Below are 18966 nucleotides of genomic sequence, written 5' to 3'. Positions count from 1 at the left end.
AGATCAGCCCCTGAAGTTCTTTTCCACAACTTGCCACACCTCACCACCAGATGTCAGGGTGGAGCTCATCCTGACACAGCTTACATGTGTAATTTTGCATATATTGCAAATGACATCTGTGTAAAAAATACTAAAATTGCATTTCGTAAAACATAGTGATACTGATCCCAAAGAGTGGGAACTTGCATTAGAATTGTTTGGAGGCTTGATCTGCTGAGGTTCAGGAAGAAAACACTAAAATTAGTTTATAATTAAAATTTTGACACATTTAAATAAAAGTGTGTATATTTTGTTATTGTTTCAATTGTAAGAATGGCCATACTGGGTCAGACCAGTGGTCTAACACAGTATACTATCTTTTGAAAGTGGCGAATATCAGATACTTCAAGGGGAAATGAACAGAGAGGTCAATTGAGTGATCCATCCTCCACTGTCCAGTCCCAGCTTCTGGCAGTCAGAGGGTTAGGGACATCCAGGGCATGAGGTCATGTCTCTGACTATCTTGGCTAATAACCATTGATGGACTTACCCTCTATGAACTTATCTAATTCTTTTTTGAACCCAATTATACTTTTGACCTTCACAACAACCCCTGGCATTGAGTTTCACAGGCTGACTGAGTCATGTGAAGAAATACTTTCTTTTGTTTGTTTAAAACCTGCTGTCTATTAATTTTATTGGGTAACTCCTGGCTCTTGTATTATATGGAGGGGTGTCATGGGGTGGTCGCCTTAGACACAGACCATGCTCACTCCCGGCTAGCTTCACCACCGTGCTTTATTATAGTGGTCTATCAGGCTTGTAGTACTATTTACACACACACACACGTCCCAGTCAGCTCCCCTCTTACTTCCAGGAGAAAAGGAAGCAGTACTACCAGCAACCAGCAACCAGCAACCAGCAACCAGCAACCAGCAACCAGCAACCAGCAACCAGCAACCAGCAACCAGCAACCAGCAACCAGCAACCAGCTCTGCCTGCCTTGCACCTCCCTCCCCCACTTTTCCAGGGCTTCCTTCCTCTCTATTTATCTGCTCCCAGCTGCTACAGTTGCTTCTCCCTCTAATTAGCCCTTCAGCTTTGGCCATTACCCTACTTGTTAATTGGTCTTCCACAGAGATCCCAATTAACCTATATTGGTAGGAGATTTGAGTGACAGGGAACTGAGTCATCGCCTTACTAAGAACCCCTGCCACACACCTCACACACATCGTCCAAATGCTCTGTTTTCTTTTGGGCCAAGCTCTGCCTTTATCAATATTCCCTGGCTTTTGCAGGACCCCAGCTTTGGGTTTCTTCCCACCCTCTCAATGGGTATCCTCTGCTTTCCACCCACAAAAAAGTAATCTGTGGGTGGGGATTTTCCCCCACAATTCAGTCTCTGGCCTTGTTCTTCACCAACTTGTCACAGGGTGCACCTGTTACAGCTGGGCTGCACCTCATCCTGGCTATTCTGGAGATTACATCTCTTCCTGGTCCAACACCTCCCCTAGTGGTTTCCCCACATTGTCCTCTCTTACTCTACGGCCCCTCTCTTGCTCCAAGAGCTGCAACTTCCTCTTTGTGGCTCATTCCTCTGGCCAGGTCAATATGGTGTTTCCCCTTCTGGGTTATAGAGTCTCACTGGACCTGCTCTCCAGACACTGCCACTCTGTCAGTGGCTGGTAGGAGAAACTGGGTTCCAACCAGGTTCCAACCCAGGGACCCTACAGCATGCAGCCAAGGTCTGCTCAGTCCCCAGTTTTACTGCTCTCTCCTTAGGCTGCTTCCTACTTGCTTCCCACAGGCTCTCTTCTTCACTCTTCTCACTTCTGGGTATGCCCCTCCCTCAGGACCAGGGTCCAACTCTTTCCCTAGGTTTTCTCTCTCTCTCTCTCTCTCTCTCTCTCTCTCTCTCTCTCTAATGCAGAAGGTGACTGTAGGCTTCCTCACTGCAGCCATTGCAGTTGCCAGCTTCCTAGCTTTATACTAACCCCGGCCAGCCCCCTGCTCAATTGAGCTCCATCTTCCAATTGGGTTGCTTCACCAGCCTAAACCCCTCATGTGTGGCCTGTCTCACTAATTGGCCCCTTTCTCAGCTTCTTTCACTCTTTGGGGGCTAGTGTTTAGTGAACACCCAATCACAAGGGTTAAACAAACACTTAGTCACTTTCTCCACATCATCCATGATTTGACAGACCTCTTATCATATCCCCTGCCTCAGTTGTCTTTTTTCCAAGAAGAACAGTTCCAGCCTTTTTAATCTCTCTCATATGGAAGCTGTTCTGTACATTTTTATTGCCCTTCTCTGTATCATTTCCAATTCTAATATATGCTTTTGAAGCTAGGGTGACCAGAACAGTATTCAAGGTGTGGGTGTGTCATGGATGTCTCTAGTGGCATTATATTTACTGTCTTATTATCTATCCCTTTTCTAATGGTTCCTAACATGCTGTTTGCTTTTTTGACTGCTGCTGTATATTGAGCAGATGTTTTCAGAGAACTATCCATGCTGACTCCAAGATCTTTTTCTTGAGTGGTACAAGCTAATTTAGATTCCATCATTTGATATGTAGTGTTGGGACTATGCTTTCCAATGTGCATTGCTTTGCATTTATCAACACTGAATTTCATCTGTCATTTTCTTACCCAGTTTTGTGAAGAAATAAAAAGGATCTCACTCTCTGCTTTAGACTTCACTATCTTGAATAATTTTGTATCGTTTGCAAACTTTGCCACCTCACTGTTTATCTCTTTTTCCAGATCATTTATGAATATGTTGTACAGCACTGGTCCCAGTACAGATCCTTGGGGAACCCTGCTATTTACCTCCCACTATTGTGACAATAGACCATTTATTCCTACTCTATGTATCCTGTCTTTTAACTAGTTATTGATCCATGAGAGGACCTTCCCTCTTATCCCATGCTTACTTTGCTTAAAAGCCTTGATAAGGCTTTCTGAAGTCCAAGTACACTATATCTACTGGATAATCCTTATCCATGTTTGCTAACCCTCCTCAAAGAATTCTAATTCATCATGAAGATTTATTGATCATTCTATGACTATGGTATAATTAAGCATACAAAGGCTTGGCAGTTATAGCAGAGGCATATCCTTTTAGAAAGGCTAACAATATGTTAACCCAAGGAAATTTAAATTTGAGATTGAATTTATAGATGACCCTATAGAGTTCTATATAATGGATACAAATGGTCCCATTTCCAAAAAACAGGGACATGACCAGACTATAGATATTGAATGTATGTCTCATTTGTTCAGTTATTTATTCAGACTGCTTTAAAAAACCCATCACCCTACTTAAGCAAGTAGATAGACTGGGCTAGTTTCTACTAGAGATTACATGGTGAACTAGAGATTCTCATGGTAGAGAAATCCAGGAAGTCAATGAATTTATTCTGGACCTGCAGTAGTGTAAATTAATCTGGCCCAGTAAAATGGACTTTACTGGGGCTATTTATGTGAGCCAGATGAGTAGAATTTGATCCTCACTAGTGGAAACATTCATGTTCAACAACCAAGATTTGTTAGGGCATCATTAACCCAAAAGGGATAATTACAACTTAACCAGAATTTCAATTTCTTTTTATACATGAGACCAATAGCAAATTTACAGTTGAAATTTGCAGAAGCAGACAGTCTACTTGAACCCACATGGATCTGCTCCTCATAAAGAGGCCAAGCCATGAACTGCTGAACATTCAGTAACCCCTAATAGAAAAACATGCTTTAAAAAAAACAAAAAAATACCAAGGTTTAAGAAAGATGCCTGCCACATTTAGGCTTACTAGGTTATACAGCACACCAGTAATGTCATGTTACATCTCTTTAAAAGGTCACGTTCTCTGAAAGGCATATTATTTTGGATACGGTTTTCTGAAATGTGATGAGCTTCTAATATTTTGGATTCGGTACGAACTATTCAGAATTTTTTCTCTGTAATTAGGCTTCTGAGTACTGAAATAGCCTCTTCACCATCAGTCTGGTGCCAAGTGCTTGTCTCATTGGTACCTGATTTGTGTTCCAGGCACCAAGCATGTTTGCTTTTTTATGAGCCTTTGTGCATGACAAATGGATGAGATCAGATACTTGTCAGTCCACAGCACAAACAGCTGAGCAGTGGGATTAGCACATTAGGGTATTCAGAAGAAGAGAGCCTACTAAACAAGATTAAAGCATTGGCCAGCCTTATCCATCCCATCCTGTAACATGATGTCCTGCTATGCTGCTAGATAGAATGTCAGTGAACAATATTAATTAGTATACAAAAGCTAAGGAGAATTATTACAAGAAGCCTGATGAAAGAATGAGACGAAGCAAAAAAATAAAAAGTTACACAAAGATACAAGAGCCCATGAAGAGACCAGAACACATTATGTGGAATGATTACTAATCCAAGTGGGGATGAGTACAGCACAAATGCTGGGTTCTGTTGTTAGAACACACATGTATGTTCTTTTAATTCACACACTCTTTTAATCAATTGAATTGTGAAACTCCCTGGAAGATTGTGTGCCCATAAAACCACTGAAAGGATCATATATAGGCTTTTTTTCCCCCCAACTGGGATGGACACAATATAGAGGAAGTTCTTCATTTGAGGGCAACACTTAATCCATAGTAATGGTGTACAAATCATGATCTTGAATTAATTGGCTGTGTTCTGGGGAATGTCATGGAAGAAACAATTCTAGGCTGTAGAGAAGCAATCCCTATGTCTCTGATGTTTCTCATTCTCTCCTGGGGAGAGCAGTCAGTGGCTCTTGATAGCCAAGTGTCCCCACCAGCTCTTCCCATTGTCCCAATAAGGGTGTAGGGAACTCACAGAAAATCCATACTGCATATTATATAGGATTCCAGCATCCTGCCCTCTCACCTCGGCACCCCACCCTTGTAGGATGTTGGTAGGATTTGCCTTTTAGTTAAGAGACTGAGGTATAATTCAATAGAAATAATGACTACTGCTTGTTAAAAATATTCTTTGTTTTCTGTATCCCTCTCAGGCCTCCATGTGTGATAGGAGGCAAGAAAATCCAAGCTGCTTATATAATGTGTCAGAGAGGGTGCTATATGCTGTGGAATGTGGCGTGCAGTCTCTCAGCAAAGTGGATGGCATGTGACACTCTGGCTTTTTGGCTGAGAGATGTTGACTAGGGAAGTCAGATTGAAACATGCTTTTCCCTTCACTGACATGCAAGAGGCCAAAAATATTCTGCCTCCCCTACTGGGAAAGCAATATACTGGCATGCTGATCAGGTAATACTAATATTACTTAGCATTTATACATTTCATATTTTCAAAGCCCTAGACACTCCTTACTAAATTAAAGCCCCTATTTAAGGAAGGTATCTAAGCATATGCTTAACTTGAAGCATACGAGGTGTGTGTTCTACTGAAATCAATGGGACTCTTCAGGTGGTTAAAGTTATCTTCCTGAATAGTGGCCTAAGCCTGTGAATGTGGTAGGTTAAGTATTACCCTCACTTAAATGGAGAAACTCTTTATTACATATAGTAAAATAAATTTAGTTATATGTAATCATTTTTAGGAGCATCTAACCATAGCTGAAGATCTTAATGTGGTTTGCTGGGGATTTGCAGCTGTTAGCTGGAACCAACTAATTTGCTTTAAAGCAAGCTGGAGACCCTTGAAGAGTACAACAGCTGCTGAACATCTGCCTGGCACTGGAGCTCAGAACTGTATATTTTAGCAACCTGTTAAAAACAAACAAAATTATTAAAAAAATCCTAGACCAAAAAAAACCAAAACAAATAGGGACACAGAGCCAGAGAGTTTAAGTTTGCTCAAGGTTATACACTAAGTCAGTGGCTAAGCTGAGGAACGGTTAGCTTCTATCTCTCTGCTCAATTCACTAGACTACTCTGCATTTCAATTAAATATATATATATGCTGATTATGAAATGGTTTGATGAAATGTAAGAATGATTTGCTTGTAATAATCAGAAACAGATTATGAAAAATGTGAGTGACTCTAATGCATTGTATTCTCATTTACTGTAAGGCCAATAAAGGGGAGTTAAAGTGGTCATAAATTACAGTTGCACTCAGTTTAAGGCCATTGGGCCTAGGTCCCAATATTTCCATGGTAACTTTACAAACTGTGAGATGGTCCATTAACTTCAATGGAACCACTCACTGAGCACAAAGTTATGCACAGGTTTCAGTCTTTGCAGGATCAGGGCCTCAGTGTAATTGATAATAAAACCCAAAATATGTTGTGTCACGAGTATCTACACTTGGTTTCTAATTTTCTACACTTATAGAACATTGGAAAACATCATAGCATTTTAATAAACTTCAAAATGAGAAGCCAGATTAAATTAAACACTACTGGCCAAATTCAGCCCTCAGATACTTGGGTACAATGCCCACTGAAGTCAATAGACCTGATCCTTTTATAAATGAAGCCAGAATTAGGCTTTATGAATGAAAGAAAAATGTGAGATCTGCAGAAAGATCTGAAATCTTCCATACATTGGTCTTAGTGGCTTGGGGCTTAATCAGGAAGTACTGACAGGCATATTTGTCTAGTACCAGTTGTGAAATGGTCTTGCTATAGATTTTCATGGTCATGTGGCTAAAAACAAGTGTTTAATATCGGATACTCTTTACTGGGGACTCTGAGCCATATCATAGGAATTTAGTACTACCTACCTACTGTACTATAATCCATATCAGCAATATAGTATTGTGGTTAAAAGAAAAAAAAAGGGAACTTTGTGATGGAACCCTGGTTTGACTAATGGATTGCAGGCCCCTGAAAACATCTAAGGCTTCAGCCACTCTGTTTTAATGTCTTCTCATTCCAACTTCCTGCATAAAAAGTTACTAGAAAGCCTTTAGCTTGTCAGGCTATTCATTACATTATTTTCAGTAACAGCCAGATTTTATTATTTGGTGTAGTTATTGTTTGCAGTACTTTTATCTTCATTGTTTTTTAGATTTTCTTTTTTTTGCTGGCAATCATCCTAAAGCCCTAAGGGCATGTAGTTGTGTTTGTAATCTATGTTTTAACTTAGGAAAGGTCTATAAAAGAACCATGCTAATGCAGATGCTTTTGTGAGTGATTTGCTGTTTTTCTTTTAGTGTTCAGTGGAAAGTAAGCTGAATTTTAAAGTAGGGAAATAAAATATGGGTTCAGTCCTACATTTGTGCTCTCTAAACTATAATTAATTAGAGTCAAGGAATAGAAAAATAGGCTCTGTCATATGTTACATAAAACATTTCAGCTTGCTTGGAGATCAAAGTTCATGCCTAAGGCAACAGATATAAATAAAAATTTCCTTGGCCTGAGGAAAGACTCCACCTTCCAGAAAGTTAGGTGAATATCCTTAAGTAAAAAATAGTGTATGAGCACTATTACTGCTCTGTGAAAATATGCACTACATTTTAGCGGGGGTTATGCAGGAATAGAACTGCATCGGATTTTAATAGCCTCCACTGAGTTGTTTTAGTTTCCTATGGAAACTGAAGCAAGATTTCATTTAATATTTCTTTGTTATGAATTTTTCTCAACAAGTATTTAACAAGCTTTTTATTTTTTATTTTTAAGTGAAGGAGATTTATAGATGGGAAGGCTGAATATTCAGAAATCTGGAGATGTTATGCAAATGATGCAGGGCATTAGTTGCACATTTAAATATGCATTCTCTCATTTGCATGTTCTCTTTTTACTTTCAACTGAAAGCTTTTTTATTTTCTACTCAACCCTCATGATCTGTTGCTCTGCTGCAGTGACAGGCAGGCTATCAAAGTAAGTAAAAATAAATTATGTTACTACACATTTAGGTCCTGGAGATACTGAATCAGAAATACAAATAAATTAAATACAACATTTTTGATTTATAATTTAATAAAATATTATTTGTAGGCCACTTGATGGAGCCTCATCTATTAGGATAAAGGAGGAGGACAAGGAGCCTAGATGCCCTGATGAGGGGCAGGATGAGAAATGCTCTGTCTTGCCCAACCAAGGAAAAAGCCATGTTAACTTCATTGATGTTACAGGCCCCACATTATCCCCAGGTAGGGAGATCCCTGAGGGCCGGGCTCTTTCAGGGTACTGTTTGTTTTAGGCCCAGCTCTCAGAGATATGGGGTCATCTTCAGCCCTTGCCCTGCCATTGCTGATGGCCTTGTTGGTGCAGCTCCCACTGTGATTGCACCTTTTTGCTGTACACAGGGATCATGAGGTGCTCTACCCCAATGCACCTGAAGTTGTGACACTCCATGGCCTGACAGGAGGTGGGGGTGAGATGCTCTACTCACACAGACTGCAGAAACCTGGCTGACACCATAAAGACATGTGGAGATGAGGAGTGTTTGTGGGTAGAGAGTCTTATTATCCCCATTTCCTGTGGGAATCTGAGAAGTAATGGGATCTGGAGCTCCCCAGGAAAAGAGGTGTCCCAGTGGGTCCAGAGGCCAGGGAGCTGGTATGCGGAGAATGCAGGGGCAAAGGTACAGAAGGGAATCGGGTCAGAACCCACCTGTGCTGCTCAGGGATCGGTCCCAACACATACCTTTTTCCAATCTGCACTTGGGCGCTTTTATAGAGCGAATTATACCACTGGTGATTTAAATTGGGCAGTATCAGCTCTTTTATCAGATCTGCCATTTTACAGCCTGTGTTTCCTTTTAAAAACACATTCAACATGACGTGTGCCCTCAGTAGAACAAATTGACATAGCACCCAAGATTGCACACATTCACACACATCCCTTACTGGAGAGCCTGCCCTATACCAGGTTTAAATGGTTTACAGACCACCAATTTCTCAATGCTAGACTTGTTTTTTGGTTGGTTTTAAATTTCCCCCTTGCTACCACTAGTGTGGCTCCAACTAGTGTTAGGAAAGGCAAATATACTAGCAAAGACAGATCACCGTTGACCATTATTTGAACCACTGATTGTCTAGATTCTGTTGTACTTTGAATGAAAGCAGCAAGAACTTGTATTTAACACTCTTATTGTTTATATTATATTAGAAAGGCCAGGGCACAAAACAAGATGAGACAAAGGGTAACAAGAAAACATTCTAAAAATAAATTAGAAGCAAGAGGAAGACCAAGGACAAGGTAGGTCAGTTACTCAATGAGGCGGGTAAAACAACCAAAAATGTGGAAATGGCAGATATGCTAAATGGCTTTTTTGTTTTGGTTTTTACCAAAAAGGTTAGTAGTGACTGGATATCTAACATAGTGAATGCCAGTGAAAATGAAGTAGGATTAGAGGGAAAGAACAAATTAAAAATTACTTAGACAAGTTAAAAGTCTTCAAGTCACCAGGGTCTGATGAAATACATCCTAGAATACTCAAGGAACTGACTGAGGAGATATCTGAACCATTAGTGATTATCTTAAAAAAGTCATGGAAGACGGGAGAGATTCCAGAGGACTGGAAAAGGGCAAATATAGTTTGGCATTTGTCATATGCAGTAAATTCACTAACACCATTGAAAAAAAACCCTATTATACTTAGATATACACTGTATAAATAAATGAGAGAGGAAGCAGGGGGAGGGGAGATTTGTAGAGCCTGAGCATTTTATGTTTGGAGAACCAGTCCTGATCCTAGAAGCTAGCCATGGTCTTTAATTCATGAAAATTGTTTAATTTTATCCTAGTAGCTAGCTACTGTCTTTAATTCAAGAAAGTTTAACCATTTCACATCTAAAAGTATGTTAACAGATACACAGAAAGGCTACCCAGATGGAAACCTGTTTTCATTATTAGTGTCCCTGATTGTTGTGTACAAGTTACTATACATATTGAACTATACTGTTATGGTGAAAGTTTCTACTTTTTTGTGCATTTATGGTCACAGATGTACAAGCATCCAGGATGAACCTCTCCATGGAAAGGGTTAGGCTACGTCTACACTACATTAGTAGCACTATTGGTGAAGATGCTCTAAGACAGGGATCAGCAACGTTTGGCACGTGGCCCACCTGGGTAAGCCCCCTGGTGGGCTGGGCCAGTTTGTTTACCTGACGCGTCCACAGGGTCGGCCGATCGCAGCTCCCGCTGGCCACAGTTTGCTGCTCCAGGCCAATGGGGGCTGTGGGAAGTGGCGCAGGCCGAGGGATGTGTTGGCTGCTAGCTGTGTTGATGGGAGAAACTCTGCCACCAACTTAGCACTGTCTACACTGGTGCTTAGGTCAGTATAATTTATGTTGCTCAGAGGTGTGGATTATTCACACTCCTGAGTGACATAAGTTATACTAAAGTAATTTGTAGTGTAGACATAGCCTTAGATACCAAGCAGTAATGCCCCTCAGAAAGTCCTTGAGGGTATTGTGTTGATTAAAGCACTCTTCCTTGTCTGGGCCTTTAGACATTTTTGAGCTGACTTGGTATTGCAGAGCATCAGCACAAAAGGAGGGTGTCACAGGGTAGATACATCAAGGGGTGCCCGGTCACTTATGGTCAGCAGGGAGCTTATGTCCTGATTGCTAGAGTCTCTCAGATGGCCTAAACACAGGAGAGTGCAAACTAGCGATGAGAATCCTTTGGGCTACCCTTGCTCTCAGGGCAGTGTGACCTAGTAGTCAGAGTAGATTGGGCTGCTCCCCAGAGTCTCAGGCCCTCAAGCAGAGTCAGGGCCGGCCCACAATATTTTGGCACCTGAGGCGGGGAGCTGAAATGACACCCCCCATTCCCCCTCGCTTGGGCCAAAACTTTGAAAGGTCTCAATGCTGCTTTCTTCCTGTTCTACTCCTGTCATAAATATAAAGGGAAGGGTTACCACCTTTCTGTATACAGTGCTATAAAATCCCTCCTAGCCAGAGGCAAAACCCTTTCACCTGTAAAGGGTTAAGAAGCTAAGATAACCTCGCTGGCACCTGACCCAAAATGACCAATGAGGGAACAAAAGACTTTTACATCTGGGGGGGGGGGGTGAAACAAAGGGTTTGTCTGTCTGTGTGATGCTTTTGCCAGAAACAGATCAGGAATGCAGCCTTACAACTCCTGTTAAGTTAGTAAGTATAGTAAGTAATCTAGCTAGAAATGCGTTAGATTTCCTTTTGTTTAATGGCTGGTAACATAAGCCGTGCTGGATGGAATGTATATTCCAGTTTGTGTCTTTTTGTAACTTAAGGTTTTGCCTAGAGGGATTCTCTAGGTTTTGAATCTGATTACCCTGTAAGGTATTTACCATCCTGATTTTACAGAGGTGATTCTTTTACCTTCTTTAATTAAAATTCTTCTTTTAAGAACCAGATTGTTTTTTCATTGTTCTTAAGATCCAAGGGTTTGGGTCTGTGTTCACCTGTACCAGTTGGTGAGGATTCTTATCAAGGCTTCGCCAGGAAAGGGGTTGTAGGCCTTGAGGGGGGGCGGGAATGTTTTGGGGGGAAGACATCTCCAAGTGGGCTCTTTCCCTGTTCTTTGTTTAAAACGCTTGGTGGTGGCAGCATACTGTTGAAGGACAAGGCAAAGTTTGGGGAAGTTTTTAACCTAAGCTGGTAAGAATATGCTTAGGGGGTCTTTCATGCAGGTCCCAAACACCTGTACCCTAGAGTTCAGAGTGGGGAAGGAACCTTGACAACTCCTCTCATGGTATTGCTCTGCTACCTACCCCAATAAAGGAGAACTAAACTTAAAAATTTTGAACAAGGCATTTTAAGTAACACTTAACTTTCAAACACCTGAACAGCAAATGTAACTTTTCTTGTCTGCATAGTAAACATTGGCATTTTTATCTGTTTGAATAATCAGAGTGGTACTTTCCGTGCCTTCTTGGTTACAAAGATTTGAACTGCTTCCTGCTGAAGGTCCACAGTCTGGGCCAGCTTATGCTCTATTGAGTTGGTTGCAAGGCCAACCAGCCTCTCTTGTGTCATTGTGGAGCATAGATGTGTTTTTAACTTCTGCTTGGAGAAGCTGCGTTCTCCACTGGCAACTGTTACAGGAAGCGTTAGAAGTATGCGCAGAGCAACAAAAGCATTTGGAAAGAGGGTGGTCATCTTATTTGTGCACATATATTCCAGAACAGCCTTTGGAGTAGATCCTGCTGAAATGAACTGAAAGCCCTTTCAAGATACATCACCTAAATCACTCGCATCAATATCGTGCATGTCATCATGTGTCACTGTCTCTAGTGCCCTGCATTGCTGGTGCAGGTCTTCTTCAGGTATAGTGAGGAGTTTTGGAATATCATACAACATCCCAAATATACTGCTGTGTTCCTTGAGCTGCATGAAATGTTCAACTGACTATTGCACAGTCTAGCACCTGGTTAAAGAATTCAACTTTGAATTGTTGTTTGGGGTCTCTTCTGGGATTATCCCGTGCCTTGTAATCAAAATGTCGTCTTCTTCGGTGACTCTTGTATTCTTGAATGGGTGGGAAAATAGCTTCAGTGTGAAGTTCTTCTGCCAATTTCTGTGCACTCTTCAGAAGGTTTTGAAATCCCTCATCTGACCGGTAAGACTGTAGGTATGACTTTGCTTTGTCCAGTTGTTCCATTGCTCCAGATATGTCAAGGTCAACACCTTGGAGTCTCTTGCTTACAACATTTATTTCAAACAGTATGTCATGCCACAAAACTAAGCCACACAGATATTTGAAGTTATGTTTGTTTCTGGTGAATCCATTTCCCTCTGCCACTGTTCTCCCCCGAACAGTTCCTGTTATAGCATTATCCTCCATAATGGCAACTATGGCATCATCTATCTTCCCAATTTGGTACTTGATAGGCTTTATCACCTCCACTCAACTTTCCCATTGTGTGGCACTCAGTGGTTTCAGTGTCAGAGAGGATGGTCCCAGATGTTGCTTCAAAATTTGCCATTGATGAGTTGATGCAGAGAAAAATACATAGATGCTTTGAATTACATTAAAAAAATTCAGCAGCCTCACTAGAAGTTGATGCTGCATTACTGACCACCAAGTTCAATTAATGAAAACTGCATGAGACAAAAAAGCTCGAGGGTTTAATTCTTGGATCCGTCTGCACTCTTCTGTTCTTTCCTCTCATGTTGGCATCATTATCGTAGCCCTGACCTCTTATGTCAGCTATCACAATTCCCGTATCCTCCAGCTTTTTAAGAAGCACATTTGCATACCAGCTCCTGTAGTATCATCAATGTCAATAAATTCTAGAAAATGCTCTGACAGTCACCATTGCAGGGACATTTTCCCTAGGTGGTTGTTGTTGTTACAAAACTCACCATTAAAGTCATTTGTTCTGTATGGCTGATGTCAGGTGTGCAGTCCAGAGTAACATCTTGCTGACTTCAGATCTGCCACAATCTTCTGTTTGACTTTTGTTGCCAGTAACTGTATGATCTCATTTTGAATGGTTTTTCCAAGGTAGTGGTGTGTGTACATTTCTTGGGTGGTGACTCTTCTTAGATGATCCTGGAGTACAGCATCAAACCCAGCCATCAGCTCCACAATTTTAAGGAAGTTTCCCTTGTTTGGCACATACAGCTGATCTAAAGTGCCACACAGTGCTAGGTTGGGTAGCATTCTCGCAATGGCAATGAGCCTTTTCAGAACATTTTGCCAGCGAAGAGACTCTGATGCAATCTTCTCTTGATGCAGATCATCCATGGTGGCCTTTAACTTTAGTCTCATCTCAAGCTCTTTCCACCTATGGAATGCTCTCTGGTGATTTGCTACCTTCTCATGGCATGCCAGGTTTCTAGCCAGATTTTTCCAGTCCTTTGTTCCTGTAGAACCCAAAGTGGCTGGAACATTAGATTGGAAGATTTCAGAGTAGGAGCCTTGTTAGTCTGTGTCCGCAAAAAGAAAAAAGGAGGACTTGTGGCACCTTAGAGACTAACAAATTTATTTGAGCTGTAGCTCATGAAAGCTTATGCTCAAATAAATTTGTTAGTCTCTAAGGTGCCACAAGTCCTCCTTTTCTTTAGGCTGGAAGAGTTTGCAACAAAAACAGTTGCAGCATTCTGGGTTTTTGAGTACATAAGCCATGGCCTCTCCACTTTGTCACAATCGGGGATTTTACGCCAGTAATGTTGGATGGAAACTTCTATTTTCATTGTCTTTGGGGAACATGAAGTTTTTCACTTGCTGTGGCCCATGCAAAACAAGGAAGTCCCTCTGGCTACTGCTCACGTGGGTCCACAGTCCTGGATCATCTAGACTTAAGGAACGAAACTCAGCAGGAGCTGTTTCTTGCGCCTCCACCACACTGTTTTCTGTTCTTCAGGAATGTGCATGGTTACATCCATTTGAGAGGGAGATATGGATGCTGCAGTAGCTGCCAGGTCACCTGCACTCTGACTAACTGGAAAATCAGGCATCTCCTCACCACTCACATCCTCACTGGGGCTGGAAGGCTCACCGTGAACATTTGTATCTATACTAGAGACTAACCAATTTATTTGAGCATAAGCTTTTGTGAGCTACAGCTCACTTCATCGGATGCATACTGTGGAAAATGCAAAAGATGCTTTTGTACACACAAAGCATGAAAAAATGGGTGTTTACCACTACAAAAGGTTTTCTCTCCCTCCACCCCACTCTCCTGCTGGTAATAGTTTATGTAAAGTGATCACTCTCCTTACAATGTGTATGATAATCAAGGTGGGCCATTTCTGGAATTTATAGAGATAACCTTTTATAGTGATAATCACCCGTTTTTTCATGGTTTGTGTGTATAAAAACATCTTCTGTATTTTCCACAGTATGCATCCGATGAAGTGAGCTGTAGCTCACTAAAGCTTATGCTCAAATAAATTGGTTAGTCTCTAAGGTGCCACAAGTACTCCTTTTCTTTTTGCGAATACAGACGAACACGGCTGTTACTCTGAAATTTGTATCTATGTATCTCAGGAGAGTTCCTTCCTGCTTAAAGAGAGCAAAGGAAGCTTTTCTATCTCTTTTTCTGAATGCTGCCCCAGAGGGGCGTTTTCTTCTTTCATTCGTGACTGCTGTTCTGTGCCAGCTATAGTGGCTCTCAACACTCAATTGAAGGGGACAAATAAGCAGGCTGGTAGCAGGGCCTGACTGAGGGAAGATATCAGCATCTTAAGGGCCTAACTGGCTCCTAATACTTCAGTTGACTGCCTGTTCTCCTCAAGTGGGTTCAGGGAAGCAGCAGGAAACAGACAGGAAGCTCCCTGAGAAGTTGGTGTTAATCAGTCCAGGCTCCTGGGGGTGCTAATGAGGCTCCTCCTCCTCTCTCTCTCTCCCTGCAGCTCCTGCTGCTGCTTTCTGTTATTCCCTCTCACCTTTTCTCCTGCCTGCCTGGTATGTCTCTTGTGCCCTCCTTCCTCCAGCACAGCACTCCACCATCTCTGTGCATCTAGATCAGAGAGAATACATATGCACCTGCAGCAGCCAACAATTTTCTAACTCTGGGTCCTAGTGGCACCCTCCCCCCCCCCACAGTCTGGCACCTGAGGCAGCCGCCTCAGTTCCCCTCATGGTAAAGCCAGCCCTGAGCAGAGTAGAGCATCAAATCAACAGTCTGGGTTGCACAGGTCCTCTGATAGGGTGGAACAGCAAACTCACAGTCTCAATAGTCTAGCATTCTGACTCAGGTGAACAGTAGACAACTGCAAGTCTCTAGGATTAAGGTGGGGAGAAGCTGCCACCATGGTGTGGGGTTGACGGCGGGGGGAAGGGGGGAACCTGTGCCCATCTGCTCCACGAGGTCCCAGCCCAGAATCCTAACAGTGGCAGGAGGGTTCCACCACTGGGTCAGCAGGGCTCCCACTGAAACACAGATGCGTTTTCTGGTCCCATGACTGGACTAGATTCTATTTCCCCTGGGCTATTTCCTACCTGGTCTCCCAGTACAGCAGTCCATGGGCCCTCTGGTTCTCTAGGGTCATATGGTGCTGAAGTCTACAATGACTCAGTCCCTTCCCAGGTGTTTACCTGGGGTTTGGTGTGACTGGCCTCTGTGAACTGGGGCTCCCATAACAGACACTGACAATATGCATCCATCCTCCTCAGTGGTCTGACCCAAATGAGCTGGGCTGCTTTCCTTTATACCCTGAGGGATGTGGCTTCCTCAGCCTGCAATGCACAGTTAACACCTGCAGGGCCAGTGTGGGGTAGATACACCCCATCACAGAGGGCTAATGGCCAGGCCACCTTTCCACACTCTGTGGTCTGAGGGGTTTCCAGCTGTAAAATTTAGGGCCTAAGGAGGAAAAACGGCATGTGTTTAAATAATTGGATCTCTCTATGTTTTCTGTGAGTCCAGAGGAGAGCCAGCAGCTTCTTAGAACAGAGCAATGGCACCTTACATGAGGTTTCTGCAAGAAAGGAGTTGCCTGTGTACTGTTTGTTATCATCCCTGTTGAAGGAAATAGGATATGTGAAAATTTTGTAAATGAGCAAATTACAGTGAGAAAATGCTTTTCTACATCACTGATTCCTTCTTCAAAAGGAAAACTGACCTTGTAGGCCTCAGATTCTGCTACTGCTCAGCAAAGGGGCAGAAATACATTTTGTATTACTATCTTATGCTTCTGTATCTGTATTATGCTTTGGACAAAGCTCAATTAGATCTCTGAAGAATAAAACAATTAAATTGAAACATTTTCTCATAGGTTTTTAACTTAGTGTACAAAATTTACCCATGTAACTCTTATGGAGTGATTAGGGCAACTAGCTAGCAAGGGTGAAAAATCAGGACGGGGTGGGTGATAATTGGCACCTATATAAGACAAAGCCCCAAATATCGGGACTGTCCCTATAAAATCAGGACATCTGATCACCGTATGAGTGATGCTTGTAAATCTATCTGTGCAAATAAAACACATGGATGAAGTGAGTATTCTGAAGGGTCTTTTAGAGCAGTGATCTCAAACTTTTGTACCGGTGACCCCTTTCACATAGCAAACCTCTGTGTGTGGCCCCCCCCTTATAAATTAAAACACTTTAAAATATATTTAACACCATTATAAATACTGGAGGCAAAGCGGGGCTTGGGGTGGAGGCTGACAACTTGTGATCCCCCCATAATAACCTCATGACCTCCTGAGATGTCCTGACCCGCAGTTTGAGAACCCCTGTTTTAGAGTTTTGATAAGGCCTTTTATAATTTGTTCACAAGTATTGACTCCAGGCAGAATCTTGGCCAGAATGAATTTAATATGGAGATTAATACTTCATACATATTTCCTCAAAATGTAATTTGGCCATTTGTTAGTGTTATGAATATGTGCGAAAGGGAATCAGTGGTAGAATAGTCACACTGGACATTTTTTTTGTAACTGTAAATAGCAAATTTAGCAGCAGTAACTTTTTTCATATGTGTCCATACAAACTTTACAGTGTCTTTATATGAATAGTTCTTATGATACAAAGTACAGTGAAACTTGAATTAAGCAAGCCAGGGAATGAACAAAAATGAATTCCCAAACAGAGATGTTCTTTAACTAAAGGTCAGAAAAAAATGTATTTGAAAACCTCATAGGGTAATTTAAAGTAGTCATTGTATATGGGGGGATGCCAGCAAGAGGGGATCCTTGGTGCAGATTTCTCCATATAGTTTAAAAGACAATTTGAGCAAATATAATACAGTGGACGGGGAGGGAGAAAATAGTTTAGTCTTCATTTATAAGCTGGAGTTTTAGCTTTGAAATTCCAGTTCTTTATGGACTTAAGTCAGAACTGATTGCTTACACAAGTTCTATATCTTGGGGTCAGGAGCAGAGGGGAGGAAGGATTTCTATATAAATGATGGCTTATTTTTTCAAGAGCTAAACATTTTCTGATGTCAGATGTGACACAATTACTGGACTCACTGTTCATGAGTCTATAGAACCTGCAAAGCTTTCAGTTCTTGTGAGACTATCCTCTCAGCATAGTGATCCCAGTCTTTTGTACTTCTGTGTCACCTAGCAATATCACGAGAGAGAGAGAGAGACTGTTGACATCAAATAAGCCAAAGCAGTTTTGGAATTTATGCTCTAGTACATCAGCTTCAAAGGGAGTTTACAGGCAATGAGGAAGAAAATTGTTCCTTCTTAGGCAAGTTGGAAATACTGTTGCAGCTTTAAGATATCTATGGTAAATATTTTTATTCATGCAGCTTATCCATATCTTTTAAAATTCCTAGAGGCTTAAAGTCAGATAATTGGGGTTTCCACTTTTAAAACACAATGGATTGATAAGAATAGCACTTGTTGCAGAGGACTAGTGTTTGCTACCTACTATTAACCACATACAAATTATTTTTTCTTTTCCAAACACTAAACACAGATTTTTGGCTCTGTTTCTATGAATCTATCTTTATCTAGGTGATTTTATGGCTCTTGTCATTGTAGTATCTGAGTGCTGAGATGAAAATGGAAACTCTTAAATCCCTTGTCTTTTAACATGGATAAAGCCAATTACTCCTAAATGCATTTTAACGTTTAAATCTACAACCAGCATGGTTACAAACCAAATGATTCCTCTTCCATTATGTGAACAAATGAGAGCCTGAACTTGTTTCTCTTGGCTGGGAGCGGGGTGCAAGTTGGGAGTGCTGGAGTGTTCCTCTCTGCCTCCACTCCCACAGTGGCTCTCCCTGGATGTCTTGGAGAGTTTGCACTTCAGGGTTAGTTGAGGGATAAAGCTGGGATTGGGACAGGAGGGCCAGCAGTACTCCACCAAATTGTCTCTATCTCCCAATAACGCTGTATGGGAAGATCAGCATCAGTTAATACTGTCTGGGTTAGCATTTGCTTGTGTGAGTCTCCCCCCTGTACTGACATGTGCCCCTCCTCCTCCACACTCCAGAGGAGTACCTCCTGGGAGCAGGGAACCTCTGGCAGTCTAGTTCTTTCAGAGCTGTACTGTCAATGGCCATAGAGGAGGAGACATGGGCCCTCTGAAGCGTTCTGCTGGTGGAAAAATTAGTAGAGAAGCCTGTAGATACAAGCTCATAAAGTTTCCAGATCCCCCCTACAGGTTATTCCCACATGATCAATCTATGGAAGTTACACCCATGTAACTGGGGGCCCAATGCAAAG

The sequence above is a fragment of the Caretta caretta genome, chromosome 6, assembly GCF_965140235.1.
Source record: "Caretta caretta isolate rCarCar2 chromosome 6, rCarCar1.hap1, whole genome shotgun sequence".
In the NCBI taxonomy this organism is placed as follows: Eukaryota; Metazoa; Chordata; order Testudines; family Cheloniidae; genus Caretta; species Caretta caretta.
The sequence above is the reverse complement of the archived record's forward strand: the minus strand, read 5'-3'. Positions refer to the sequence as shown.